Source organism: Pagrus major, chromosome 11, assembly GCF_040436345.1.
Source record: "Pagrus major chromosome 11, Pma_NU_1.0".
Lineage (NCBI taxonomy): Eukaryota > Metazoa > Chordata > Actinopteri > Spariformes > Sparidae > Pagrus > Pagrus major.
The window spans coordinates 33,430,577-33,447,142 of NC_133225.1; positions in this window are offsets into that span (position 1 = coordinate 33,430,577).

Genomic DNA, 16,566 nt, shown 5'->3' on the forward strand with positions numbered 1-16,566 from the left:
ATTATCTTGGTCCCCCCACCATTATTTTTCTGATTAATCTAATTTGAAAGGCCTTGTGTCACTACGAAAAACAGGGGAAACTCACTTGCTTCACCTTATGTGCCTGTAGGGCAATACCCGTTTTCACCAGTAGGTATCAGTATAGGCTTTACAGTGTGAGTGACTGGCGCTGTAATCCTTGCAAACAAGGTAGGACGTAGACAGTCTTTTTGTATTTGCAGTATTCTGTACAATAAAGCCACTGGCACCTGGATGGACACAGTATTGTGCAAGTGTGTAACATAATTTGGCGAGCTACCCAGTCAGGAAAAGACTGTTAGCACAGCGAAGACAGTTCCTTCTCAAGAGACGAACCTAGAGGAATTGAGACAAACAAAAGACAAAGATGGAGCAGCTCAAAGATGAGATCAGCGCGGTGTTGTGGACACTTGAGAAACCAGAACTCATCAAGGTGTGTCAGCATCTAAAGTGCAGTGAACCAGCAGGGGAGGGATTCAGAGGACAGTCCCGTCAGGCCCTGATTCGGCTAGCAGAGAGCACTCTGGATGAAATTGAAGAGGGTGAGGAATCTCAGACGTTCCAGCAATTTATCAGTGATCTCCAGTTATTCATACAGTCATTACAAGAACATGTTACTGACCAGGCAGAATCACTACAAACTGATCCTAGTGAAATAAAGAGACTACAACAAGAGTATGAACAGCTTCAGCAGGCTCAGGCGGAGTCACGTCGTGTTCTGGAGGAGAAGATTGAAGCATTGGGGTCCCAGCTCAGCAGCACAACACCTGTAAGAGAAAGAGAAGCCAATCAGCCTCCACCCCTTGAAGCACGAGAAATCACACTGAGAAAAGATTTCCGGATTTGGGGTCAGATCAGGGAGGCCGAGCAGAAGGACAAATTATCTTTTACCAGCCTGACCAACCAGATCAAGTCCGGGCTGAAGAAGTGCTACTCTGAGGCTGAAATCCTCAAAGCTGTGATTAAAGCAGTAAGCCCTGGCCTTCACCTTCGAGACCTGCTGGAAGTGAAGCGAGACCTCACACTTCCCACATTAAGAACCATACTGAGAGGACATTATAAAGTGGACTCATCATCGGACCTGCTTCATAGACTCATGAACATATCCCAAGATTCCAAAGAATCAGCTCAGAGCTTTCTGTTCAGGGCCATAGAGCTCAGAGAAAAACTGCTCTGGAAGTCTGGTGGTGACACCGAAGAGGAACAGTTCAGCTCAGACTTAATTCAACGTAAATTCCTGCGCTCATTAGAGACTGGTCTGCTTAGTGAGGCAGTGAAGTTTCAGTTGAAGCCCCACCTTAGCAACCCCAAAGTTACAGATAAGGTTCTGATAGAAAAGATAAACGAGGCTGCCAGTCTTAAGTTAGAGCAACAAAACAAGCTTTGAAGAAACACTATAGTCAAGACACCCAGGGTAAATGAGATACACACAGAGCAGCAACCCAACAACAGTAAGCTACCTCTGAATAGTAAGAAAGACACAAATGATGAAACCCAGAGGACAGGGGGTGCGGGAGTCACCACAAAGAAAAAACAAGGACAGAGTAAAGGGCCAGATCCAGAGATGGCTAAGCTGATTGAGGGCCTCAAGGCTGATGTTCTTGAAGTAAAAAAAAAGTTCAATGAGACATTAGAGGCAACAAAGTCAAGGCCCAGTACAGCCATCCGGCCATCATCAGCTGCAACATGGGCTAGAGGATACCAGGCATGCAGAGACGCTCAGGTCGGTGACACATGTAGACACTGCTATCGCTGTTGGAAGGAAGGCCATCTCTCTCGTGGCTGCAGGCAGAACAGGTTCACTCAGGGAAATGGGAGGGGGCTGCTGAACCGGGACCCACAGTAGCCCACCCACTGTCCAGGTCCTAAGTACAGGGTATCCGCGGGGTCTTAAAAAGTCTAAAAAAGTCTTAAATCCAATGATTTCAATTTAAGGCCTTAAAATGTCTAAAATTCTCCTAAAATCTCATAAAGGGTCTTAAATACGATTTTGAAAGGTCTTAAAAATCTATTGACGTTACTTTTACTTAAAACATGGATAAACTTCAGTCTCGCTTTGAAATGTTTCGATTTTTGAGGACGCTATAACCTAACTACGAGGCGGAACTAAATGTAGGCTACCTGTGCTGCCCGGTCAGAATTGCTTTGCGCACGCAGCTCGGCGCAGCTCTGTGACAGCTTAGTTAGCATAGCAGCGGAGAAAACATTAAACAGAGGCGAATTACAGCACTTGCATGCATGGGTAAGTGCAAGTTTAATGATTTGTGGCTTCAGAACGAGCAGTTCAGTGCATGGTTGAAGCCGGTGGAGGGAAACGCTTATGAAGCGAACTGCACGTTGTGCAAGAAAACTTTAAAGCTCGGAACATTGGGCGTTAAGGCATTGGAGTCCCACTGCAAATCAGAGAAGCACAAGGCGGTCATAAAATGCCAGCAGAAAACGCCGCCAATTAGCCACTATTGCTCCACATCAGGAGCCGGAGCATCAAGGTCCAGCGCGACCCAGTCTGCTGCAACTCCAGTCGATCTCCGGACAGCGTTTGGGTCTACGTCGACACTAAAAGCGGAGGTGCTATGGACTTTTCATACGGTAACTAAGCACCAGTCATATACTGGTAATGAGAACATTGATGAGCTGTTCCAGATGATGTTCCCGGATTCAGAAATAGCAAAAACATTTAAGTGTGGAAAAGACAAGACGGCGTACATAGCGCGATTTGGATTAGCCGATTACATCAAGAGAGACCTCATCTCCAAAGTTAAGGAGATGCAGGAGGACACTGTTGTTGCGCACAGGCTTGTGTGTGATTATGTCACTCAACATGGTGGGGTGACCAAGATTCCCATCACGAAAGAGCTCTTGACTTCTGCAGCATCAGCCAGGTCCAAGTACCGCGTCTACCTTGATCAAGAGAGAAGGAAGAAGGAGTCTGATGAACAGGGAAAGAAGCGAAAGGCTTTAGAGGATCACCTGGAAGAACTAAAAAAGAAAAGGAAAACTGTCCAAGAGGTTTCTGAAAGTCTGGCCAGAGATGCAGACAAGCTTGCAGAAGAGGCGGAGGGCAAGGCGGGCACTCAGATGGCCCAGCTCATCACAAAGTCAAATGCTCTGAGGAGGAGCTACAAGGAAAAATTAGCAGAGCTCAAGAATATTGTGGAGGAGATTGCAGCCACGGGACAAGAGCTCAGATAGTTCTTTTGTGCATGCACACGCAGGCAGGCACACACACACATAATGGCCGTTGCCTGTTTACTTGTTTTGCCAGTTTACCAATATAGTTTGGCAATTTTTTTATCCTAACTTCCAAACAAATCTTGGTTCAGAGGTTTCTGGTGTTTTTAGTTAGGTTAATCGTTTTGTATTCCAATGTGAAAGACCTGTGAATAAATTCATATAATTTGCAAGTAATTCCGGGCCTCCAGTTTTCCTTCAAGTCTTTTCTACTTTTTTGCCAGTATCGATGTGAAACGGGTCTTAAATTGTATTCATTATGGTCTTAAAAAAGTCTTAAAAAGTCTTAAATTTGGCTTGTTGAAACCTGCAGAGACCCTGTAAGTAAACGCGGTGTCTCTTCAGAACACCTCCTTACCTGCACAAGAACCACCAAATGATCACACAGACACTCCCCCTGCCACCCCACAGCCAAACAACAGCGAGCCCAGCAGTAACCCACCAAGTGGTTATGTGCCCTCACAACGCCAAACCAAGCTCATCAGTCTCATAGGGAGAAGATGTATGGTCCAGTGCCACCTAGACAACACACCAGTTGAGGCTCTATGGGACACGGGAGCTCAGGCAAGTCTCATCAACAATGACTGGCGAAAGCAACACCTCCCACACAGCACCGTCAGGCCACTTTCTGAGCTTTTGGGGGCAGAACCACTGGTAGCATTAGCTGCTAATGGGAGTGAAATCCCATATAATGGATGGATAGAAACAGAGTTTTATTTGGACTGTGACACTCATCGTGAAAAGACACTTCTAGTCCCCATGTTAGTATCCAGTGATCCCAATATTGCAGAGCAACCCATTATTGGACTTAATGTGATTGAAGAAGTAGTGGGTAAATGGGGCAAGCAGCAGCCAAAATCACAAAACATTCAGAAAATCAGCAGAATCTTCTCAGTGTCAGTGAATACAGCTAAATCAGTGTTTAAGTTACTACAGACACCAGACCCAAATCAAAGTGTGGGGACAGTGCAGACAGGGAAGAGAGGAATACGCCTGGCTGCTGAACAGATAACCACATTCGTTCGTGCACATGTTGGAGCCCAGTTTGCAGGAGAGAGCCTGTTGTTTGTTCCCAGTGTTTCATCACAGCTGCCTGAGGGTCTTGTCATCCAAGAGGGACTAGTCACTGTCAGGGAGGAAAGGTCAACATACATCCCAGTCTCGGTTGCTAACACCACCAAGCTTGACGTCACCTTAATCCCTCGCACTATTCTGGGACACCTGGAAGAAATAAAAGCAGTGTATCCCATCACAGTAGAGTGCGACTCCGACAAGACAACAGAGACAGCTGAACAAAACACTGTACAGCATCCCATCCACCTAAATGAGGTAACTAGCCACCGACAACACAGCCACAAGCCCTCTCAGTGGGATCCACCAGTTAAGTTAGACCACCTCAGTGAGGACCAGCAACAGGTTGTGAAACAGCTGTTACTAGAGGAATGTCATGCTTTCGCTTATGATGACAAAGACGTGGGATGCATTCCCACCTTAAGCATGCACATCACACTGCATGACACGACATCTGAAAAACCTACATACCAGTGCCAAAACCTCTGCACCAAGAGGTGAAAGAATATCTCCAAGATCTCCTGAATCGTGGGTGGATATCAGAGTCAAGGTCACCCTACTCCTCCCCAGTTGTCTGCGTCTGGAAAAAGTCAGGTGAATTGAGACTGTGCTGTGATTACAGGGAACTAAACAGGAAATCTGTACCAGACAGACATCCAATTCCCAGGATCCAGGATATGCTTGACTCCCTGCATGGCAGCTCCTGGTTTTCAGTCCTTGATCAGGGCAAAGCATATCACCAGGGGTTCCCGGACCCTGACAGTCGTCCCCTCACAGCATTCATAACACCTTGGGGTTTGTACCAATGGAACGGCATACCCTTTGGCCTCAGCTCAGCTCCAGCAGAGTTCCAAAGGAGTATGGAGGACTGCCTGAGGGGCCTTCGTGATGTCATCTGCCAGCCATACTTAGACGACAATCTAGTCCACTCACCTTCATTCGACAGTCATGTGGACCACATTCGTGCTGTCCTGCAGAGATACCAAAAACATAGCATCAAACTCAGTCCACAGAAATGTGATGTTTTCAAGCAGAAAGTGCGCTTTCTCAGCCGGATAGTATCAGAAGAGGGGTATACTATGGATCCAGCCGAGATCGCTCCCGTTCAAGCCCTCAAAGACAGACCACCATCCACAGTAGGAGAGTTGAGCAGAGTCCTTGGTTTCCTCTCTTACTACAGGGTCTACATCCCAGACTTCTCTAAATTGGCAAAACCGCTCTACCAGCTGCTGACCCTGCCTCCAGACAGAACTCCACCACCTGTGTCAAAACCAAAAGGAAAAAAGGTTAGTACAAAGCAGAGGGGGCGGCCACCACCTAGCACACCTATCAGTTGGACTCAGAGTCACCAGGATGCTCTAAACAAGTTGCTTGGCTGTCTAACAGAACCACCCATCCTAGGCTACCCTGATTTTGCTGAGCCATTTGTACTCCACTGTGATGCCTCACAACAGGGCCTGGGGGCTGTGTTATACCAGCAGAAAGAAGGCAAGATGAAGGTGATTGCATATGCTTCACGGACATTAACACCCCCTGAGAAAAACTATCATATGCATTCCGGAAAGCTGGAATTCTTGGCTTTAAGGTAGTCAATTTGTGAACGCTTCAGAGATTACCTTTATTATGCCCCACATTTTGTTGTTTACACGGACAATAACCCCCTAACATATGTTCTAACAACAGCAAAACTGAACGCAACAGGCCATCGGTGGGTGAGTGAATTGGCTGACTTCAACTTCACTGTCAGATACCGACCGGGTAAGAAGAATGCAGATGCTGATGGCTTATCCAGGTTACCTCTTGACATCAACCAGTACATGGCCCAGTGCACAGCAGAGGTAAAGCAGGATGTAATCAGAGCTTCTGTGGAGAGTGCAGTGTTACAGAGAGAGAACACCTTTCGTGAGACCACAGTAGTCAACCAGAGTGCCATCAGCCTAGTGCCCCCACTACTGTCTGCTGGAAAGTCTCTTTCACAAGAGGAAATCAGGGTGAGTCAGGAGAAAGATGCTGTGATTGGTCATTTTCTGCACTTCAAAGCCAATGACTATCAACCTAAAGGTCACGCCCTAAAAGCAGAACCACCTGATGTTAGAATCCTGCTGAGACAGTTGAGCAGATTGCATGTAAATGGTGATGGAGTCCTCTACAGGAGAGCTAATGGCAGAGATCAGCTCCTGCTCCCCAAAGAGCACCATGACAGTGTTCAGAGAACTACACAAGGAAATGGGACATTTGGGGGCAGAAAGAACTCTGGGGCTAATAAGAGACAGGTTCTACCGGCCCAGAATGCAAAGCGATGTGGAACAGTTTGTGATGCATGCCTGTGAATGTCTTAAGAGGAAACGACCAAGCAAGATCACCAGAGCCCCACTGACCTCCATTACCACTACCTACCCTTTTGAGCTTGTGTCCATAGACTTTTTACATCTTGAGACCTGCAAACATGGGTATGAATACATCTTAGTGGTAATGGACCACTTTACACGCTTCGCACAAGCATATGCAACAACAAACAAGTCAGCAAAAACAGTGGTGGACAAAGTCTTCAATCACTTCGCACCCACCTTCGGCTTTCCAGAAAGAACCCATCCAACATGGGAAGGGAATTCGAGAACCAGATGTTTTCCCAGCTGCAAAAGGTCTGTGGTATGCGTGGCTCTCACACTACTCCATACCATCCGCAAGGCAACGGACAAGTGGAGCGTTTCAATAGAACGCTCCTGTCCGTCCTGAGAACACTGACTGATACTGAAAAAACAGACTAGAAGAACTCGCTGGCAAAAGTAGTGCACGCCTACAACTGCACTCGGAGTGAGGCTACTGGGTTTTCTCCATACTATCTGCTGTTTGGCCGCACGCCCCGACTTCCTGTAGACATCCTGTTCAACTTACCATCACAGGAGCAGCAAGTGAGCTATGGGGAGTATGTGGCGAAGTGGCAGTCACGAATGAAAGAGGCCTATGAAATCGCATCAACAGCGGCTCAAAAAGAAGCATCGAGAGGCATGGGAAGGGAATTCGAGAACCAGATGTTTTCCCAGCTGCAAAAGGTCTGTGGTATGCGTGGCTCTCACACTACTCCATACCATCCGCAAGGCAACGGACAAGTGGAGCGTTTCAATAGAACGCTCCTGTCCGTCCTGAGAACACTGACTGATACTGAAAAAACAGACTAGAAGAACTCGCTGGCAAAAGTAGTGCACGCCTACAACTGCACTCGGAGTGAGGCTACTGGGTTTTCTCCATACTATCTGCTGTTTGGCCGCACGCCCCGACTTCCTGTAGACATCCTGTTCAACTTACCATCACAGGAGCAGCAAGTGAGCTATGGGGAGTATGTGGCGAAGTGGCAGTCACGAATGAAAGAGGCCTATGAAATCGCATCAACAGCGGCTCAAAAAGAAGCATCGAGAGGTGAAAGACACTACGACCGAAAGACCTACGGAGCTCAGCTTCATCCTCGCAACAGAGTCCTGCTCCGCAACCTCGCTGAAAGAGGAGGGCCTGGCAAGCTTCGTTCACACTGGGAGGATGCTGTGCATGTGGTGGTGAGTCAAAAGAGCCCTGACATTCCTGTTTATGAAATCAAACCGGAGAGAGGAGGCAGAAGCCGCACAGTGCACAGAAATCTGCTGCTTCCATGTGACAGCCTTCCTGTGGAAAAACCAGAGAGAAAAGAGCAGGACAAAAGAAAGAGGGGCCTGAGACAAAACAAAGGGAAAGCTCAGCAACAGTCACCAAACCAGGACACAGACACGGAAAGTGAGGATGAAGGTGAACTTGTGTGGAGATTTTCACACCAACACAACTATAAAGGCAGAATTGATGCTCCAACTCCAGAGGCTGAGGCATCTGAACAACAGGGTGGAGAACTGCAGACAATAGACAGTGAGCCAGAGCTACAGGATGCAGGAGAAGAGGAGGACCTTGAGCTGCAGACATCATAGGATCATCATGACCTACAGGAGCAACAAAAAGAGCAAACATCTGATAAAGAGGAGCAACATCAGCAAAGAGACAGAGACTCTGACACAGTTCTGGGGTCGGCACCTCTGACATGGCACATCCACGCTCAGAGAGAGCAACGGCGGCCAAGGATGTTGATGTATGATGCGCTGGGACAACCTACTGTCAGACAAGCTGGTATGGACAGCATTGAGGTGGGCACATCAGCACTTTGCTTCCAGACACTTTGGAGACCGTGGGTGCCCACAGAAATACAGACAATGTGCTAGAGACTGCAGTAACAAACTGATGCAAACAAATGCATTGTTTTGTGTGCAAAACCTTGAAAAGAATGGACAGAGTATAACCGTCATCTTAAAGGACATACAGTAGTGTCACAGATTAAAATTTAAATGGTGACAAACACATTATAGTGCCTCAAATTGTAGACATAGGGTGTGTGGTAACAGACTAAGGTAAAGTGTTGGCCGATTGTTGAGTCTAGTTACAGTAGAGAATACATCCCAGTAGGGTGAACTTGTTTACAGACCTTAAAAAAATTGGTTATCCTGCACAAGATTTGGTATTGGGTATCAGTTGAGCAGTAGTAACTTCTACTATGGGTTAAATGTAATTAATTTAACATAGCATGAAGAATGCTTTTATTGAACAGGTAAACGCCATTAGTGTGTGTAACCATAGTGATTATTAAGGAATAGGCACCGTTAGTAGCAAGTATTTGCGGAAAAAATGTAACAACATTTAGTAGGGGGAGGGTGTGGCACCATGGACATTTTATTAGTTTAGATTATGTCCAGAATTTGTATTTTGTGAGTTCTTGTAATTATCTTGGTCCCCCCACCATTATTTTTCTGATTAATCTAATTTAAAAGGCCTTGTGTCACTATGAAAAACAGGGGAAACTCACTTGCTTCACCTTATGTGCCTGTAGGGCAATACCCGTTTTCACCAGTAGGGAACAGTATAGGCTTTACAGTGTGAGTGACTGGTGCTGTAATCCTTGCAAACAAGGAAGTAAGCTCAGTTGTAAAGCCTAGGACAGTCGAGATAGCAGCAGGGAGAGCCATACTCATTCAAGACTGTCGTCTTTTTGTATTTGCAGTATTCTGTACAATAAAGCCACTGGCACCTGGATGGACACTATCAGTATTGTGCGAGACTGAATTGCATTTGCAATGACGATAAAGTTGAATGAATCTCATCATATTTTCATTATTAGTCTATATTAGTCTTATGTATAGCACACACCAAGCATCTGTTTTTTTTATTAAAATGTAACATCCAGTGGTCACATATACTTCTCTCTTCAGATGCACTTTTAAAATATTGAATACATGCAGTTTCTGTGTGAGTGTATGCATGCAAGGGGGCGCCGGCTAAAATCTTGCCTAGGGCACCAAATTGGTCTGGGCCGGCACTGGTTCTAGGTGAGACTGACTATGAGTCTCAGAGAAAGTCACAGTTAATAGCACACTCAGATATACCTCGAGAAAGGGAGATTTCACAAAACAATATCTAGATGGCCAGACGGCCTTGGATATACCCACAACACCCGACAAGCATCCGGGGAGCACAGCTATTGTGCACAGACAGCTACTCATAAATCAGCAAGGTCGCTGCTCAAAAGTAAATTAAAAAACAGTTCACACACAGGCCAAGTCATTGTTCACAGTGCCAAAAGGTGCTAATAAGTGCAATAAAACGTGAGGTTATGGATCAATATGTGAACTAAAACAGTGCAAGGTAATGCAAGGTAAAAAAAATATGTGGTTAAATGCAAATGATACATTTTAAAAGGAGGGAAAGCAACAGGGCCGGATGGCTTTTGCCCATAAATCTACAAAAAACTGTTGAGTAACATAGTAGCACCCCTAACAGAAATGTTCAAAGACTCCTTGGGAAAGGGCTGCCTCCCCTCGACCCGGAACCTAGCTAATATTTCTGTCATCTTGAAAAAGGGAGAAACCACCTGATCTCTTTGGCTCAGACAGGCCTATCAGTCTTATACCAGAAGAAAGTAAAGTACTTTTAAACTCTTTGCTATGAGGTTAGAAGTGCTCCTTCAGAGTATTATTAACCCTGACCAGATGGGTTTTATTCACGGTCGCTTATCGTCCACAAACATCAGAAGGTTGCTGAATGTTGTCCAATTTACAAATCAATTTAAACATAAAGCACTTGCTATTGCTTTAGATGCCAAAAAGGCATTCTACGGTGGCCCAGAGGTGTCAGGCCAAATACAAAAGCCACAACACAAATACAAAAGCCACAATGGAAGTGAACTACAACGGAAGTGACCCACAACGGAAGTGACCTACAACACAAATACAAAAGCCACAACGGAAGTGACCTACAACTGCAGTGACCTAAAACGGGTCCGTGCATGAAGTATAATGAATCTGCATTGTTTACGTTGTATAATGAAACATCCCATTTTGAGGGTATTTCCTATTTCATTGTCGTAAGACCTGTAACGCAGCTTGTTTCTTTATCCGACTTGTACAATGAACATTGAAAAAGAAAGTCGAGTGGTGGAAACAGCCTTCAAAGTAAAAGTTGTGCGTTTTGAAGCGTGTTGGCCGCAGCTGTCAGTTTAAGGAGAGCGAAATAAAATAAATACAACCTAACAACAAATAGCCTAAATAATTTAGATAAATCATAACTGTTATACAGTGATATTTCCGCCACTTTCCCACAACTGAGAGAGATAATCACCGGGATTTTCAAAGTAAACACACCGTGTTTGAGACGGAGACTGAGCCGCTGGACTGCAGTCGTCATGAAGTACCGGTAAGTCAAACTTGTTTTTTGTTCACCTTATCCACCAAACGTCTCCAACCAAACACTGTTTAAATCTGTTGACCTGCCAGGAACGTAGTTAGCTGTTAACTTCAGAACATAGCCAATGCTAACAATGCTATTTTGTTTGCAGGTAAAGTTGCTAGCTGTTGTAGCTAAACAGCTGTTGTAACGTTATGCTAACGTCACTCGTTTGTTATTATCAGCTGTTTTGCACGTCATTTTAATATTTGTCCATCTAAGTCTGTGTGAAATGCCTACAGTTATGCTAGAAGTGAGTTAACTGGACCCTGCCCAGTCATATAAGTAAGGCTGAGGGGTGTTTTGATATTAATTTTGATGTATTAAACTGTAGTGTGGTCTCTGTTCACAAATGTATGTTACCAGTAGTGTTTGTGCATGCAGACAGACTGCAAAGTAAAGAAATATTCTAAATAATATAATTAATGTCATGTATCCCTATAATTAGTGAGTAAAAACTAAAGCTACAATTAATACACTGTTCATCTGTGGATGTACAGTTGACACCATCAAAATAAAGAGGAAAGATGAACCTCGGCCATATATTTTCTTTATGCAGTCTTTATGTAAGACATCTGTTTTTAAACCTAACAAAATATTACCTTTTATTGCAGAGTTTCCAGAGGACCAGAGTAGAGAGCTTATGAGACCCTTGGAGAGGCAGATGTCTGAAAACCATAATCCCTGTACCCAAAACCTCAGCCATCACAAGCCTGAATGATTACCCTCACGTCTGTGATTATGAAAATGCTTCAAGAGACTACTGCCCCACATTAAGACATGCATCCCTCCTGACCTCGACCAACACCAATTTGCATACAGGACCAATAGATCCACTACACAGAAAACTGACAGACAAACTACAAACACTGGGTCTGGGAGACCTTCTCTGCAGGTGGATTAAGGACTTCCTCACCAACAGAACCCAGTGCGTCAGGATCAGCCACTACACCTCCTCCAGCATCACTCAGCATACACCGGCCTCCCCCAGGGCTGCGTCCTTAGTCCAGTAGGACACCTTGCACCCCGGACACTCCCTGTTCCCCATCCTCCCCTCAGGCAATAACTGTGTGCAATAACTGCTGTGTTTTTATCTGTTTTTAGTCATTTATTACTGAGTAATCTATCTATCTCTCTATCTATCTATCTATCTATCTATGTGGAAGGAGTGTCGCTCACCTCAGGAGTGAAGGAGTTTCAACACTGATTCAGTTTTGTATTTAAACACTGTCTTTTAATTAGAAGAGATGGTTAATCTTTGTACAGTACCCACATGAAACATGTAGTAGCTCATACTGGTCCCAGAAAATGAAGTCATTATGAATCACTGTGGTATTGTATTTGTTGTTTGTATTCATCAATAAAAGGTATACACATACAGGAAAAAATGCAACAATTCATTAAAGTTATTTTTACTGGTGTATTTGTATCCTCTCTTGCCATAGTTATAAGCCTATTAAAATGCAAAATGTCTTAAAGAAGTGGAGGGAGTTTTAAAATACCCACTACAGGAAATTGTGTGTTGTAGGATGTGTAGATTGAGAAAATGTCAGAAGAGTGCAGTTAACAAACACATCAGAGTCAGGTTCTGAGTTCCAACTTGACACTTAATTGATGAACACAATGTGTCAAAACAATATAACTTAAAGGGGACATATTATGCAAAACTCACTTTTTCCTTGCTTTAGTATGTATATTTGCGTATCCGGAGTGCCTCTCCACCCCTTAAGCATGATTTTTCGACAACTAAGTCAATATTTCGTAAACTACTGGAGTCAGGGATTGGGTCTCTAAACGAGCCGTTTGGATTTCGACCGGATTGTGACGTCACAATCCGGTCTTTTGCATACTCCAGTCCTGGCGCTGGCTATCTCCTCCCACACTTGGCCAGCTACCTGGACGAGGATCCGCCATTTTTCTCGTTCTCGCTTAACTTCTACGCGACAGCCTGACCGCTACCATGTACAACCCGAAAGCCGAGCACTGCTGCTCTGTCGTCGGATGCACGGATCCTCCTGTTTCGCTACATGGCCTCACTATCAAAGAGGATATCAGAGTGAAGTGGCTACATTTTATTTATCAGGGAAACGTCCCAGCTTCAGTGAGCAAAGCGTTACGTCTGTGCCAGTCACTTCATGCCGGACTGCTTCAGCAACCAGGGTCAGGACTGGACGCTGGACTGGCAACAAGATTGTCCCTTAAAAGATGGATCCATACCCACTGTCAATGATGGAACTGTAAGTATTTAAAAAACAGTGTAGTTTGTGTTACTTTGGTCATTTAGCACATGAGCTAACGCTAATGCTAACGCTAACCGTCGATGTAAATATGAGGCTAACGTGAAGTTATCTACGTTGGGCTTACTGGCCGTAGGATTCACGATTTGTCATATCAGCACTCTTTTAAAACATGACAGTGAATTGAGAAAATGAATTAGGATATTGAGATTTTATCGCTTCTAACCGGCCGGTGAACCACTGCTCGGCCGTAAACAAGCAGAGGAGATTGTATGAAATCGTCTCGGTTGTTAGCGGACGGTGGGCTGCTGTTCCTCCGTGAACAAGCAGAGGAGACGGGGTGAAATGTCTCAGTTGTTAGCGGACGGTGGGCTGCTGTTCCTCCGTGAACAAGCAGAGGAGACGGGGTGAAATGTCTCGGTTGTTAGCGGACGGTGAGGTACTGTTCCTCCGTGAACACGCAGAGGAGACGGGGTGAAATGTCTCAGTTCTTCGCGGACGGTGAGCTACGTTAATTCATTAGCATGTTGTGCTAAAGGACAGTGACCTGCACGTTACCTGCAGTAAAGCAATCACTACTTTGTTTTGGAGCCGGAGACAGGGGTTAGCTGCTACATGTCTGCTGTGCTACTATCAGTCATATGCAGGCATGGACACAGAAAAGTTGCTTCGCAAATGTGTATAGCTCGTTGCCATGGTCACGCGATGCCGTCCTCACGTCTTCCGCCCGGCAGGAAGAGGTGGGCGGCGCACGCAGTAGCTCATTAGCATAAAAGGGAAAGGCACTCAAACCAGCTGCTTAAAACAGGGCTGTGAAACTGGTGTGTAAACACCCCTGCTGTGCTCAATCCTTCGGTTTTTTCGACCAAAGCATGTTACTATCATTCCATTTAGACATCAAGGAACCATGTCAACAAGCAGAAATGAGCATAATTTGTCACCTTTAACACATTTATAAAAACAACAACAACAACATTTTTAGAAAGTGCCTCTAATTACTTGCAAGGCCTTGGACAGGCCAGCCACAGCCACCGTACTCTCCTGAGATATTGGTGCCCTGCACTTAGGGTAGACATCATCCCTGGCCATGAGCAGTGTCAGGCACAGGGCCAACACAGGACCTTCCATTTCAGCTGTAATGACAATAACAACAAAGATGTCAAGTTTATTTCAAATTGATGAAAGAAACCATACACTAGAGAGTGTAGTGCTATTACACTCATTTAACATTATGCATATTATTATTATACATATTTTGTTAGGTTTAAAAACAGATGTCTTACATAAAGACTGCATAAAGAAAATATATGGCCGAGGTTCATCTTTCCTCTTTATTTTGATGGTGTCAACTGTACATCCACAGATGAACAGTGTATTAATTGTAGCTTTAGTTTTTACTCACTAATTATAGGGATACATGACATTAATTATATTATTTATTTAGAATATTTCTTTACTTTGCAGTCTGTCTGCATGCACAAACACTACTGGTAACATACATTTGTGAACAGAGACCACACTACAGTTTAATACATCAAAATTAATATCAAAACACCCCTCAGCCTTACTTATATGACTGGGCAGGGTCCAGTTAACTCACTTCTAGCATAACTGTAGGCATTTCACACAGACTTAGATGGACAAATATTAAAATGACGTGCAAAACAGCTGATAATAACAAACGAGTGACGTTAGCATAACGTTACAACAGCTGTTTAGCTACAACAGCTAGCAACTTTACCTGCAAACAAAATAGCATTGTTAGCATTGGCTATGTTCTGAAGTTAACAGCTAACTACGTTCCTGGCAGGTCAACAGATTTAAACAGTGTTTGGTTGGAGACGTTTGGTGGATAAGGTGAACAACAAAAAAGTTTGACTTACCGGTACTTCATGACGACTGCAGTCCAGCGGCTCAGTCTCCGTCTCAAACACGGTGTGTTTACTTTGAAAATCCCGGTGATTATCTCTCTCAACTGTGGGAAAGTGGCGGAAATATCACTGTATAACAGTTATGAATTATCTAAATTATTTAGACTATTTGTTGTTAGGTTGTATTTATTTCATTTCGCTCTCCTTAAACTGACAGCTGCGGCCAACACGCTTCAAAACGCCCAACTTTTACTTTGAAGGCTGTTTCCACCACTCGATTTCCTTTTTCAATGTTCATTGTACAAGTCGGATAAAGAAACAAGCTGCGTTACAGGTCTTACGACAATGAAATAGGAAATACCCCCAAAATGGGATGTTTCATTATACAACGTAAACAATGCAGATTCATTATACTTCATGCACGGACCCGTTTTAGGTCACTTCCGTTGTGGCTTTTGTAGTTGTGTTGTGGCTTTTGTATTTGTGTTGTAGGTCACTTCCGTTGGGGGTCACTTCCGTTGTAGTTCACTTCCGTTGTGGCTTTTGTATTTGTGTTGTGGCTTTTGTATTTGTGTTGTGGCTTTTGTATTTGTGTTGTGACTTTTGTATTTGTGTTGTGGCTTTTGTATTTGGCCTGACACCTCTGGGCCACCGTACATTTCAGAGGGTTGAGTGGCATTACCTGTTCAATGTCCTTGAGAGGTTTGGGCTAAGAGGACATTTTCTTTTTCCTTTTAAATGGTCAACTGTAGGCTTTACATACTTAAGTTTAAAAATGTGTCCCAATATTAAAGACCGTTCTAAATTAAACTTCACTCCCATACTCACAAGACCTGGCTCACTGGCACAACCTCCTTCTTTCCCTGATCAGACGGATCAGCCTTACAAAGATGAATGTGACCCCTTGCTGCTTTAAGACCATAGGGTATGGAGATTTTCCAGCAGGACCTGCCCACAGTGCCAAAACTACAAGTAACTGGTTTGCTGACCATGGTATTACAGTGCTTGATTGGCCAGCCAACTCACCTGACCTGAACCCCATAGAGAATCTATAGGGACTTATCAAGAGGAAGATGAGAGACACCAGACCAACAATATCAAAGCAACCCGGGCTTCCATAACAGCTCAGCAGTGCCACAGGCTGATCGCCTCCATGAAACACGCATTGATGCAGTAACTCATGCAAAAGGAGCCCCAACCAAGTACTAGGAGTTAACTTGTTAACTGGTCAGTGTATTCCTTGGTCTATGTTTTATTTGTCAGTCACTTTCAGCACTGTGGTCTGTGACTTTGACAAACATCAGACAGAATTACAATTCAGGTTATTTTCAACGTCTGATGAAGGTAAA